This window comes from Suncus etruscus, chromosome 5, assembly GCF_024139225.1.
Source record: "Suncus etruscus isolate mSunEtr1 chromosome 5, mSunEtr1.pri.cur, whole genome shotgun sequence".
NCBI classification, from domain to species: domain Eukaryota; kingdom Metazoa; phylum Chordata; class Mammalia; order Eulipotyphla; family Soricidae; genus Suncus; species Suncus etruscus.
In genome coordinates, this window is record NC_064852.1 from 45,211,272 (window position 1) to 45,224,460 (window position 13,189).

Genomic DNA, 13,189 nt, shown 5'->3' on the forward strand with positions numbered 1-13,189 from the left:
TGGCCGAGAGAGAGTGTGTGAGAGAGAATTTGAAAAATAAAGGCTCCAAACTTTCTTGTCTGATCACATGCTCAGTACTTGCATCAAATAGTAAAGAAGAGAGAAATAAAGAGCCAGAATTGAACTGACCTGATTCTTTAGCCCATTCCTACCACAGAAGTATGCAAAATAAAATGACTGACATTTTCATCATAACTCCTAGAATGAAGAGAAAGTCACTCCTCTAATAGCAAAGCAGTTCTGGCCAAAATAAAACCACTGGTATTTAATGCCAATATACTTTAATTCAAATAATTAATTCCATTAAGAAATAGATATGGAAGTTTGTTTTTATTATTTTCTCCCTCCAAGAAAACATGACAACAGCATAAAGAAGCACATTTATAAGTTATCTAATAGACTGTAGCCATAAAAATGAAAATAAAAAAACAGCACACATTGGCAATAACACAAATGTAGCTTTTGTCTCAATTTAAAATTCACTTTAAAAATTGTCACCAGATCAACTGTATGACCAGCTTTAGCTTTGAAGAAAACTTAAATTTTTTTCCATAATTATTTCCTTTTCCTTGGGATTTTTACTAGCAAAAACTGTGTATGCAGTTGTTATTCATTGTCTTTAATAGCTTAACTTTTTAATGTATAAAGGAAAGGGAGGGGAATAAACTAATGTAAAGGCTTTCTAATAGCTTAGATTGACCTCTAATTGAAATGAGTCTTACTATGAAATAAAATGATAAAAGCTAATTTTATAGCAAGACTTAAAATTATTTCTCTTAATGACTTTATTTCCTGACAATGTACTCTATAAGTAATAACACTGAAATTGGTTTACAGCTAAAAGTGCTAAAGGATTTATTAATTCCTTTAATTCTTCACTATGTATGAAAGCCTCCTATATAGTCATTCACTGAATTAAGCATTATGGATATCAAAGAGAATCTTAGTGTCATAGAGGAAAGTTCAGGAAACACAGATGGCTACCAACCACTTACGTGCAAAGAGTTATGACAGCACAAAGGAACAAGCACTTAAATTTGCATTGAGATGTCAGAGAAGGTCTTATCGATGATGGTCTTAACGATGAGAGAAACATTACCTCTTTTTAATAAACAAAGATGAGAATAATGGTACTTCAGAAAGAAAAAGTAGCATGCACTTCTCAAGGACTTGGTGAATCATCTATATCAAGTAAGATAGAGACAGTAGAAATAAATGCCCCAGAAACTAAGAGGGGATAACATAGTAGGATTGGAATATTGTGCCATGTGGAGGAGTTTGGACAGAAAATTCTGGAAGGAGGTCAGGTGACAAGAAAATGAATTGTCATACCTATAGACCAGAAATCTACAGAAACTTTGCAGATTTCTAATAAAAAATTATCAGTAAGGAGAAGCAAAGGAATTATTAAAATAGTTTCTCTCATCTTGAAAAGATGGGTTGGATGAAGAAACCAGCAATGATATTAGGAAAAATAGAAGGAAAAGACAAGGAAAGGGAAGACAGAATAGGAATGCATTAGAAGAATGATCAGAGCTATATTTACCTATGTAACAAAACATAACTTTGTTTTTCTATATAATAGCTACTTCAAATAAGTTGTTTTGTGTCCATTGCAGCACACAGTACTGTTCAACAACAGACAAGTAGATCTGAAGATGTGGTACATATGCAGTGGAATACCACATAGCTAAAAAGAATGTTACAATCATGCAATGTGTGCTTCAGTGCTGATGGAACTAGAAGATGCATTAAGTGACGTAAGCCAGAAAAAGAAGGATAAATACAGAATGCTATCATTTATATGTGGTATTTAGAATAATTGCATGAAGAAATACAATGGTTTAAATGGGAGTTGTCTTGAACACCCTCGGTATAGCAAAAAGAAGGAAAGAAATAGAGTAGAGGAGGAGAAAAACAAATATGAAAGGAAGGGGGGACTAGGCGCATTAGTGGTGTTAAAAAAGGACAGAACTAAATATCCAAACCAAAGGCAACAACAATAAAATCAAGAGATTCAAACTCTAACAATCTATATTTAAAATGGGCCTGTTATACTGGCAGGATGGGAGACAAAGTGTGGTGGGATGGGATGCACTCGAGGAATATTGGTGGAGAGAGGTCAACACTGGTGGTGGGATTGGCCCTGATTCATTGTATGTCTGAGCCCCAACAATGAAAGACTTTGTAAATCATAACATTTTCAATAAAATAAAATTAAAAATCATCTGAATTGCACATTATATATTATTGTTTTATTAATTTTATTACTGTATTGATTATGCCAAAACATGTCACTAAATAACAGTATGGAATAAATCATCTTTTTCTGTAGTCACAATATTATAAAGGAATATTATATTTTTGAGAAGCATGGGCTGATGTGGTGGTGCAAGCAGTAAGGTCTGCCTTGTCATGCGATTCAATCCCCCCCCCCAACATCCCAAATGGTCCCCCAAGCCAGGAGCGATTTCTGAGCGCATAGCCAGGAGTAACCCCTGAGCATCACCAGATGTGTCCCCAAAACAAAAAATATATATATTTTTGAGAGGCAGTAATATCATGTTACCTTTTTCTGTAGTCACAATATCATATGATGAGTATAACATGTTGAATAGCAGTAATCTCATTTTGTGTTTAAGTAATTTTTTCAGAAGGATTTACAAATGCTTTGGTGAAAAAAAATATCTACCTATATATGATTGCACTGTAGAAATTTTTCAACTAAACTTCTTTCTTAAGTTCAACTATTATCTTCTTTATTAAAGTCAACAATTCATACATATTTTATTAATACACTTACATATTATATTCATGAGCTTATGTCACAATTTTAACCTTAATTTTTCACATGCATATACTAAGTATGTATGTATGTAAGAATATAACAATATTTTACATATTTTCAAATGTCTTTGGTATAAATTCATAAAACTTGAGGCTTAAAGGTTAAGAATAAACTACCAGAAATAACAATAGCTATTACTTGTTGAATGTTCCAATAAAGTTCCAATGATCATCTAAGAAACTTGATTTCTACTCTATAATAAAATTTTCAGTGATCTTAGGTAAGACACTGAAAAATATTCCAAAAACAATAGCTGAGATTTTTATCACATCATATGTCAGAGTGGAGAAGTTTGGGTGTCTAGTCTTATTTCAACTCTGAGTCTTTTTCATTTCTTTTCTTAATGCATTCAAAAGTTGTTAAAGTTTCTTATATAAAATATGATTGATTGTTATAGTGACAGTAATTGCATTTTAGCAAAAGTAACCATTATAGTAATTTTCTTCAAGGAAGAGAAATCTAGCTAACTAAAGTAGCTAGTTACTTCCTTGCACATTAACTTTGAAATTTTAAACATAAAAATACTTGACAATGGAAGCACAGATGAAGAACATAAAATGGCATGCAATATTTATAAAACTACTTCCATGTGGTGGTTCACAATTTTATGTAGAAACTTTATCACATATTAAGCAAAACAGAACACAGAGAAAATTTAAAAATTTCTGCACTCATGGGTCAAATACACTGAAGTCCCCATTTGATGCCTTTAAAAAGGTATCTAAAAAAGAAAAAAGATCTAAATATCTCTAATTTTCTCTAACTATAGAATATCCCTAACGACAGAAGGCTACAACCATTTTGAAACCAAGATTTATTATATTATGTTCTTAGAAGATGGTACCAAATGAATCCATGAAGATCATGTGATTACAAAAGAATTTTTAAATAATAATGCATGTACATACTGTACAGTTGCGTGAAGTAACAACTTGTTCATGTCAGATCACAAATGAAATAGCATTAGCATTTAATTTCATGTATTTCACTGCACACCTGAATATTAATTAGCAACTAAAATAGGAAATGTGTGGTACTGCACGTATTGATAAAAAATCTTAGTTCCTTATTCTTCAGACAGAAGCAATTTAACATAAATTGCATCCTGAGAAACACTACTTACCATTTTTACAGTTTCCTTTAAAATCTTGCCCTTATTATTAAAAGCATTATATTAATTTCAAAATCAATCAAAAGCAATTGAATTGCTAGCTAAAAATGGAATTGCATTTTCTAATATTTATTGTTAATAATGTATAAACAGTAACCACTATGAAGAATATAAAGCAGAAGCATATAACTCAGCATGCAAATAAATGAACAGGATTCAAGGTGCTCTAAATCTACTGAGCCTACAGAAATGTTTCAAAAGGCCACAGAGAACCTGGGTACTTTGCTTCCCCTTCCATAATCCTATTTTAGAAATGACCCCAGAACTGAAAAGGGAATATTTATTTTGCAGGTTGAGACTGAGGAAAAGAAAATTAAACTTAATAATTTTTCCCTCGCTGCCTGTATTCATCTCTATCTTCATTCTTTAGCTAGCTACAGTATTTAAATTGACCTTTGCACTACCATTTGATTTATCTTAGAGCTATTCATCTAGAAGAAAATTTCTTTCACAAAGCCACATTTATTTAATACTTTTCATTATTTTTGCACTATCCTTACAGATTACAGTTTTTCTCCCATGATTTCTCCCATTTGTTCTATCAATTGCATCTATAACAGGTATTTTTTGATGTATGGCAAGGAATGTCATGAGGGAATTAATAGGTTTGTGAGTGTGTGTGTGTGTTTATTTGCACATGGGAGTAACCATACACAAGTCTGTTAGCTTTTGAGTTGCATTTCAAAATAGGGACTAAATATGAAATTGATATGGGTTATGATTGTGATTCAAATGATAGGACAAAAACTTGCATGTCTGAGGCCCTGAATATAATTTAAGCATCATGTTGTCCCCAAATACTTCCAAATAAGTCCCATGCCTCCTCCATACCACCACCATCACAACAAAATTTGATGGTAGAAATCTTTATCGATGTTCTATTTCCTTGAATGCTGGCTAGTCTCAATTATTAACAGAGCACAAGGTAAAAAAAAAAAACATAATTGCAAAATAATTACATTAGTAGACATCAAAATAAAATACTCTTATCTGCTAAGAAATTCACAGGGTGGTGCAAATGTGAGTACTTTTTGTTATAAACAGAAAACCCAACCCAAACTTACATAAACATTAGAGAGAATGTATTTGCTGATATGATAGTCCAGGGGACAAGAGAGGAGCAGGTGCAAATGATCATAGTTTCAGATGATTTGGCTGCTGTTGTCACAATTCTTCAATTTTTTCTTTGTTGGCTAGTTTCTTTCCAGGTCACAAATATTTCAACTAGAAGCGAAGCAACCAGTACTATCTTCTTGCTAACTCACATATCAGAAGAGAAGATAGGTTCTTTCTTAGCCAAATAATAAAAGTCCTGTGCATCACTCAAATTAGCCCAGTTAGATTGCTTTTGAGTTATATATATCTCTAGTGTCAAAAAAATGAGAAAAAAAATAAACAGAGATTCCTAAATTAATTTGGCCTATAGTTTCTTTTTCTAAAAATAAAAATCACTCAATGGAACTCTAGCTTTTTTTTATTTAAAATCAAATGTTTTAATTAATACATATCTTTTTAAAAATAATATTTTATTTAAACACCATGATCACAAACATGTTTGTAGTTGGGTTTCAATTATAAAAATAAGAACACCCCCTCTTCACCAGTGAAACCTTCCCACCACCAATGCCTGCCATCTCCCTCCTCCCTCACCTCCTACCTGTATCCTAGACAGGCATTCTACTTCTCTCACTCACTACCATTGTCATGATAGTTATTAGTGTAGCTATTTCTCTAACTGCATTCACCACTCCTTGTGGTAAACTTCATATCATGACCAGTCCTTCCAGCCCTTAACTCTATTGTCTCTGGACCTTATTACAATAATGTCTTTAATTTTTCTTAAAACCCATAGATGAGTGAAATTATTCTGTATCTATCTCTCTCCTTCTGACTTATTTCACTCAACATAATAGATTCCATGTACATCCACCTATAGGAAAATTTCATGACTTCATCTCTCCTGACGGCTGCATAATATTCCATTGTGTATATGTGTGGCCTCATCCCCCCATTCTTCCCAGGTAACTTGATTTTACCTGCAAGACCCTGCCCATTCCTGGGAGGAGTCTTGGAAAGGTTAGATAAGGCTTTGACCAGAGAGGATTAAGGCCTTTTGGTCTTTTGTCTTTTGGTCTTTGGCCAGGATGGAGAGGAATTGGCATTTACCTGGATGGAGAGCTATGGCTGAGGGAGAAGCGAGAATGCAGGGCTGAATGTGTAAATGGTTAGCAGCCACATCTGTTGGCTAGGGCAATAAAGATGTTATCTCTCTAGAAGCCTTCCTGTGAGTGAGTTCAATACCGGTTGCTTTCCTGGACCCAGACCCACCGGTTAATGGGGGATAAAGCCACGTGGCCAGGGCCTAAGGACAAAGGCCTCCACCACCATCCAAGGCCATCCTAAGGGCTGGTTTGCAACATATATGTACCACAGTTTCTTTAGCCATTTACTTATTGAAGGGCATCTTGGTTGTTTCCAGAGTCTGGCTATTGTAAATAGCACTGCAATGAATATAGGTGTGAGAAATAAATTTTTGAATTGTATTTTTGTGTTCCTAGGGTATATCCCTAGAAGTGTTATAGCTGGATCATATGGGAGCTCAATTTCCAGTTTTTTGAAGAATCTATATTTTTTCCAAAAAGGCTGGACTAGACAGCATTCCCACAAGCAGGGAATGAGTTCCTTTTTCTCCATGTTCCTGCCAGAACTGACTGTTCTTATTCTTTGTGATGTGTGCCATTCTCAGTGGCATCAGATGGTACCAAAGTGTCTGTTCATTTCTTCTCCCCATTTTTTGTTAAAGTTAGATGTCTTTTTTTCTTGTTAAGTTCTGTCAGTACCTTGTATATATTTTATATTATCCCCTTATCTGATGGATATTGGGTAAATAGTTTCTCCCATTCTATGCATGGCCTTCATATTATAGTCACTATTTTCTTTGAGGTGCAAAAGCTTCTCTGTCTAATGTAGTTCCAAATGTTTATTTTTGCTTCCACTAGTTTGGACAAAGATGTTTCCTCCTTGAAGATACCTATAATCTCAATGTCATGAGGTGTTTACCTATGTGTTCTTCTATATTCCTTATGACTCTGGGTCTAATATCAAGGTCTTCATAATCCATTTATATTTGACCTATGTGCATGGTAGATGGAGGTCCAATTTTGCTTTTTTGCATGTGGCTGACCAATTGTCCCAGCACCACTGTTGAAGAGGCTTTCCTTGCTTCATTTTGCATTTCTTGCCCCTTTCTCAAAAGCTAATTGACTGTATGTCTAGGCAGCATTCTATGAATACTCAAGTCTATTCCACTGATCTGAGGGTCTGTCTTTATTCCAATACCATGCTGTTTTAATGACTATTGCTTTGTAATACAATTTAATTTTGGGGAAATTTATTTCCTCCTTTTCATTTCTAATTTAGTTTATTAAGTGTCTTTCCTTTTCTTTGTGAGTTTAGCTAGTGGCTTATCTTGTTTATTTTTTTCTAAGAACCAACTTTTGCTTTCATTGCTCTTTCAGATTGTTCTTGGGATTTCCATTTCAGTAATTTCTGCTCTAAGTTTGGTTATTTCCTTCTCCCTACCTATTTTTGGTTCATTTTGTTGATCATTTTCTAAATTTATAAGCTATGTCATTAAGCTATTTATGTATGCCTCTTCTTCCTTCCTGATGTGTGCGTGCAAAGCTATAAATTTTTCTCTTAGTACTACTTTTGCTGTGCTCCACAAATTCTGATAATCTGTGTCTTCATTTGCATTCACTTCCAGAAATCTTTTGTTTTCTTTTGTCATGCCATCCAGAGCTGCTCTGAGTGGGATGATTTACAGCAGCTTTACAGCGCAGAGCAAAGGCTTAAAAATGTCTTCCATGTGCCAATGCACAGAGCTCTACCCTCTATGGGCAGAAACAGTCTACCTCTATTGCTGTGCCCTCAGGAGAAGTTTTCTGTTATCATGCCCTCTGGAGCTTTACTGGGTGGGGTGGTTTACAGCAGCTTCACAGAGCAGTGCAAACTAATAGATATTCTTAAGGTTACTTTTATCCATATTTTCTAGGTATTAATTTATTTTTTAATTTTATTTTATTTAAACAATTATGATCAAATGAATCCTTTATTGTTGAAATTGAGATATACAATGAGTCAGAGCCCTTCCCACTATCAGTGTCAATCTCCCTCCACCAATGGCCCCAGAGTGCATCCTATACCACCAACCTTTACCCTCTGGCCTTTCTTTATAACAAGCATCTTTAAGTTTAGGTTGTTAAAGTTTAGGTCCCTTGGCTCTATCATCATAGACTTTGGGCTGGATATTTAGTTCTGTCCTTATTTATTTCCCCACCAATGAATTCGAGACCACTTAGTCCCTGCTCCCCAGTCTTTCTTTGATCCTTTCTTCTTAGTTTTGTAGAAAAATGTGGCATTATGTGGCAAAATAAAGTAATCTATGTTCTAAGATTCTATGAAAAAAGTGGGTATCCCAAATTAAAAGGTAAGAGATTAAAAATCCAATTTCAAAAGGGTGTGTATGGCAGGTTTTGTGTGTGTATGTGTGTGCTTCTTTTATGTTTTGCATAGGTCCAGCAAAATATGACGGCAATAAGAACAACCTTTGGTCTAAAAACAATAAGATCTTACCCCTGAAGCATCCTAAGTTGCATACTAAATTGCATAACCCCAAAGTCTTTCTCTGTGGTCCCAGTAAAAGTTTTTTTTTTTCCGTTTGTTTGTTTGTTTGTTTGTTTTGGCCACACCTAGTGACACTCAGGCGTACTCCTGGCCATGTGCTTATAAATCGCTTTTGGCTTGGAGGACCATAAGGGATGCCGGGGGATCGAACAATGGTCCATCCTAGGCTAGCGCAGGCAAGACAGACACCTTACCACTGTGCCACCGCTCTGGCCCAGTAAAAGTTCTTAGGTTCTACATAATTACAGTCAGGTTCCTGTAGTTAGAGATCATGGTTTTTGTACAGATCCTATGTTGAAGTCAGGGTGGCACGAGCATCTTCTTGTTTCGTCTCACCATTAGGTGATAATGCAGGGAGCCCTGCCATGCAAGCAAGTTGTTGCTGTTACCAAGTTGTCAGGATGTCATATAAAACCACTCTGGAATAAGTCTATGCCAGGGCAGCATTAGAGCCATCCCTGATAGAAGTCCTATTCCTGGTGCTGGTATAGAAAACCATGCTAGTTATACTCTACCTTATTTTCATATTTTATTTTGGTTTTTGGGTCACACCCAGTGATGCTCAGGGGTTACTCTTGACTATGCCCTCAGAAATCGCTTTTGAAACAATATGGAGATTCCTCAAAAAACTGGAAATTGAGCTCCCACATCATCCGGCTATACCACTCCTAGGGATATACCCTAGGAACACAAAAGTGCAATTAAAAAAAATCCCTTTTTTCCACCTTTATTCATCGCAACACTTTTTACAATAATCAGACTCTGGAAACAACCAAGATGTTCTTCAACAGATGAATGGGTAAAGAAACTGTGGTACATACAACAGAATATTATGCAGCTGTCAGGAGAGATGAGTTATGAAATTGACCTATACATGGATGGACCTATATATTATGCTAAATGAAATTAGTCGTATGGCAGGAGATAGACACAGAATAGTCTCACTCATCTGTGGGTTTTAAGAAAAATGAAAGTCATTATTTTAATAATGCCCAGAAACAATAGAGATGAGGGCTGGAAGGACCTGCTCACAATATGAAGCTCACCACAAAGAGTGATGAGTGCAGTTAGAGAAATAACTACACTGACAACTATCATAACAATGTGTATGAATGAGGGAAGTAGAAAGCCTGACTCAAATACAGGTGGGGGTGGTGGGGAGAAGAAAGATTTGGGGCATTGATGATGCAAATGTTGCACTGGTGAAGGTGGGTGTTCTTTATATGACTGAAACCCAACTACAATCATTTTTGTAATCAAGGTATTTAAATAAAGATTTAAAAAAGCAATCGCGGGCCGGGCGGTGGCGCTGGAGGTAAGGTGCCTGCCTTGCCTGCGCTAGCCTAGGACGGACCGCGGTTTGATCCCCCGGCGTCCCATATGGTCCCCCAAGAAGCCAGGAGCAACTTCTGAGCGCATAGCCAGGAGTAACCCCTGAGCGTCACAGGGTGTGGCCCAAAAACCGAAAAAAAAAAAAAAAAGCAATCACTCCTGGCTTGGTGGACCATATGGGATGCTGGGGGATTGAACCTCTATCTGTCCTAGGCTAGTGTGGGCAAGGCAGACACCCTGCCATTTGCACCACCCTTCCATTCCCAGAAATCTACCTTCTTAAATAAATAAATGGAAAGTGGCTCACAATTGTTTTCAAAACTACTGCCATTACTCTCATTTTTCTAGCACTCACTCCCATGAGATAATATGGTAATAGTCTTCTAGAAATTTCTTTGAAATTTCCTAATTTGGGATATACTGAGTTCTATACAAGGTATATTCCTAGCATATAGTAATAAATTCCAAAGGTTCTTTGAAATATTGAAATGTTTCTAACCAATTATACCTGCCCTTCAAACTTTTTACATGGTTTCTTTGGCAACCCAGACTGGAGTCTCTCTGACCCCTCTGTATACAAAAATAAAAATAAAATATCACAAACATAGGAATATATTTCACCTTGTGCTACCAATGAAACAGGCATCTTTTCTATTTGGATGCATTATGGTTGTTAGCACATATTTAATACCATACCATTGAGGACAGCATCAGTCCTATTGCATTGGTTTCTCTCTCTCTCTCTCTCTCTCTCTCTCTCTCTCTCTCTCTCTCTCTCTCTCTCTCTCTCTCTCTCTCTCTCTCTCTCTCTCTCTCAGGTTTTTAGTTTTTGGTCCATACCTGCTGGCTCTCAGGGGTTACTCCTTGCTCTGCACTTAGAAATCACTCTTAGCAGGCTTAGAGGACCATATGAGATGCCAGAAAACAAACCTGGGGTTTGCTATGTGCAAGGCAAATGCTCTACTCACTGTGCAATCGCTCTGACCCCTGCATTGGTTTTCTAAGGCTACCATAACACACACACACACACACACACACACACACACACACACACACACACACGACTGGCTAAAACAATAGAATCCATTCTCTCATCACTCTGGATGTGTCAAGTGCAAAACCAAATGATTGAACGTGCTGTGCTCTCTCCATATATTATAAAGAAGAATCTTCTAGCTTCTTTGGTCATCTTGCCTGTGCCAGAAAAAAATACAGATTTCTGACTCTGTAAGCTTCTAAGTGTCTATATCTAAATTTTTCTCTTCTTAAAATGAGCCCAGTCATTGGATTAAGCTCATACTCATCCATTATGACCTCAAATGAATTGCTTCTACAATGATCTTATTTTCAAATAAAGGCACATTTAGAAGTTTGTATGCAGAATGAGTATTTACTAATATGTTTGGTTGCTATGATGGAAAATTTGCGAAGTGATATTGTGGGAAATTTAAACACGTGGTAAACTATGGATACTGGACCCCTGGATCTTTGCTCACTTCATTGACCTCATTATAGTCAATAATTTTATAGTCAAAGTAGCACTTCAGATTTTATTGACTTGTGATATGGAACCCACATGCCTCTAGATTTTAAGTCTGTTAATTTCAAGAATTATTCTGGAGGTGGGCCAGAGTGATAGCATAAAGGCAGGGCATTTGCCTTGCACATGGCCCACTCAGGACAGAACCAGGTTAGATTCTTGGCAACCCATATGGTCCTTGAACCTGCCAGGAGCAATTTCTGCATGCAGAGCCAGGTTAACCCTGAGTGCCATCGGGTGTGGCCCAAAAACAAACAAACAAAAAACACCAAAAGATAAAAAGAATTACTCTGGGGAAAGAATCTGGAAAATAATTCTTAATATTACATGCTAATTCAAACATTATTAATAAAGTAAACCAGCAATATATCTCACCTATAAAAGTATCATTGCTCTTCAAATGTATGTAGTATATTAGGTTAAAATTCACTCAAAATCTTCTCGAATATGTGGTATTCTTTTGTCACTGTATATGGTTAATAATAAAATACAACTTGGATTGTGAGTTTTTTGGGGTTTTTTTTTTTTGGTGTTTTTTGGTTTTGGTTTTGGTTTTTGGGTCACACCCAGCAGCGCTCAGGGGTTATTCCTGGCTCTATGCTCAGAAATTGCTCCTGGAAGGCCCGGGGGACCATATAGAATGCTGGGGTTCGAAACACCGTCCTTCTGCATGCAAGGCAAAAGCCTTACCTCCATGCTATCTCTCCAGCCCCCTGGATTGTGTTTTTATGGAGTCCTCTTTACTATAATGCTCATGGCTGCTGACACAGACCAACAAAACAATAGCTCAAACACATCAATTTATTTTTCATATAAGAGTTGGACCACACATCTAGAGAGTTAATGCAACTTCATGGTCTTGATGATTTTTCAGCTAGGTTGTTCCTCCATTTTCAAAATGTGGCTTTCATTTGCTCCTTGTGCACATTTCAACAATGAACTTGTATTCTGCTTGCATGCTATTGGTCAGATCCTAAAATATGTAAACAAAAATAGCTGCAGGAATAGCTGGGAAATATAGTCTTTTTTTCAGGCAACCAGGGGCTCAGCTAAATCTTGAAACTGTACCACTGGAAAAAGATGGTTTACAATTTTTGAAAAAGGTGTATGTACTTGGGAGATAGTTAAGAATATTTTCAAATGATGTGTTTCTTCCCTTAGATTACAAGGTTTGTTTTACAATAGTTTTAAAGATCATTTAATATATTTTATATTTTAATTTTATCTTTATTATACTACTTTATCTGACTATTTTAATCCTACTTAAGTAGCTGACCTAAATATGCTCAGTGTATGTCAATAGTGAAAGGCTTTAGAGTAATAAGGAGAATGATTGAAAACATTTAAGGTCAACAGAAAGCAGTGTATAAAGAAAGGGAAATGACAACTGGGGAGTGGCTAGAATGAGGCTTTTAACTCTGCATCTCTGGTGACAAGTAATCCAATTATAACAAATGAAAAGTTAAGCTAGGATATCAGAATATCCATTTTATTGACGACAAAAACTGTTTGTACAGTGACACACATCCAAGTGAAACTCTGTAAATGTTAAAACATGATATCCTGGTCAGAAGAGATATTATATGGGCTAAGGTACTTGTTTTATATATTG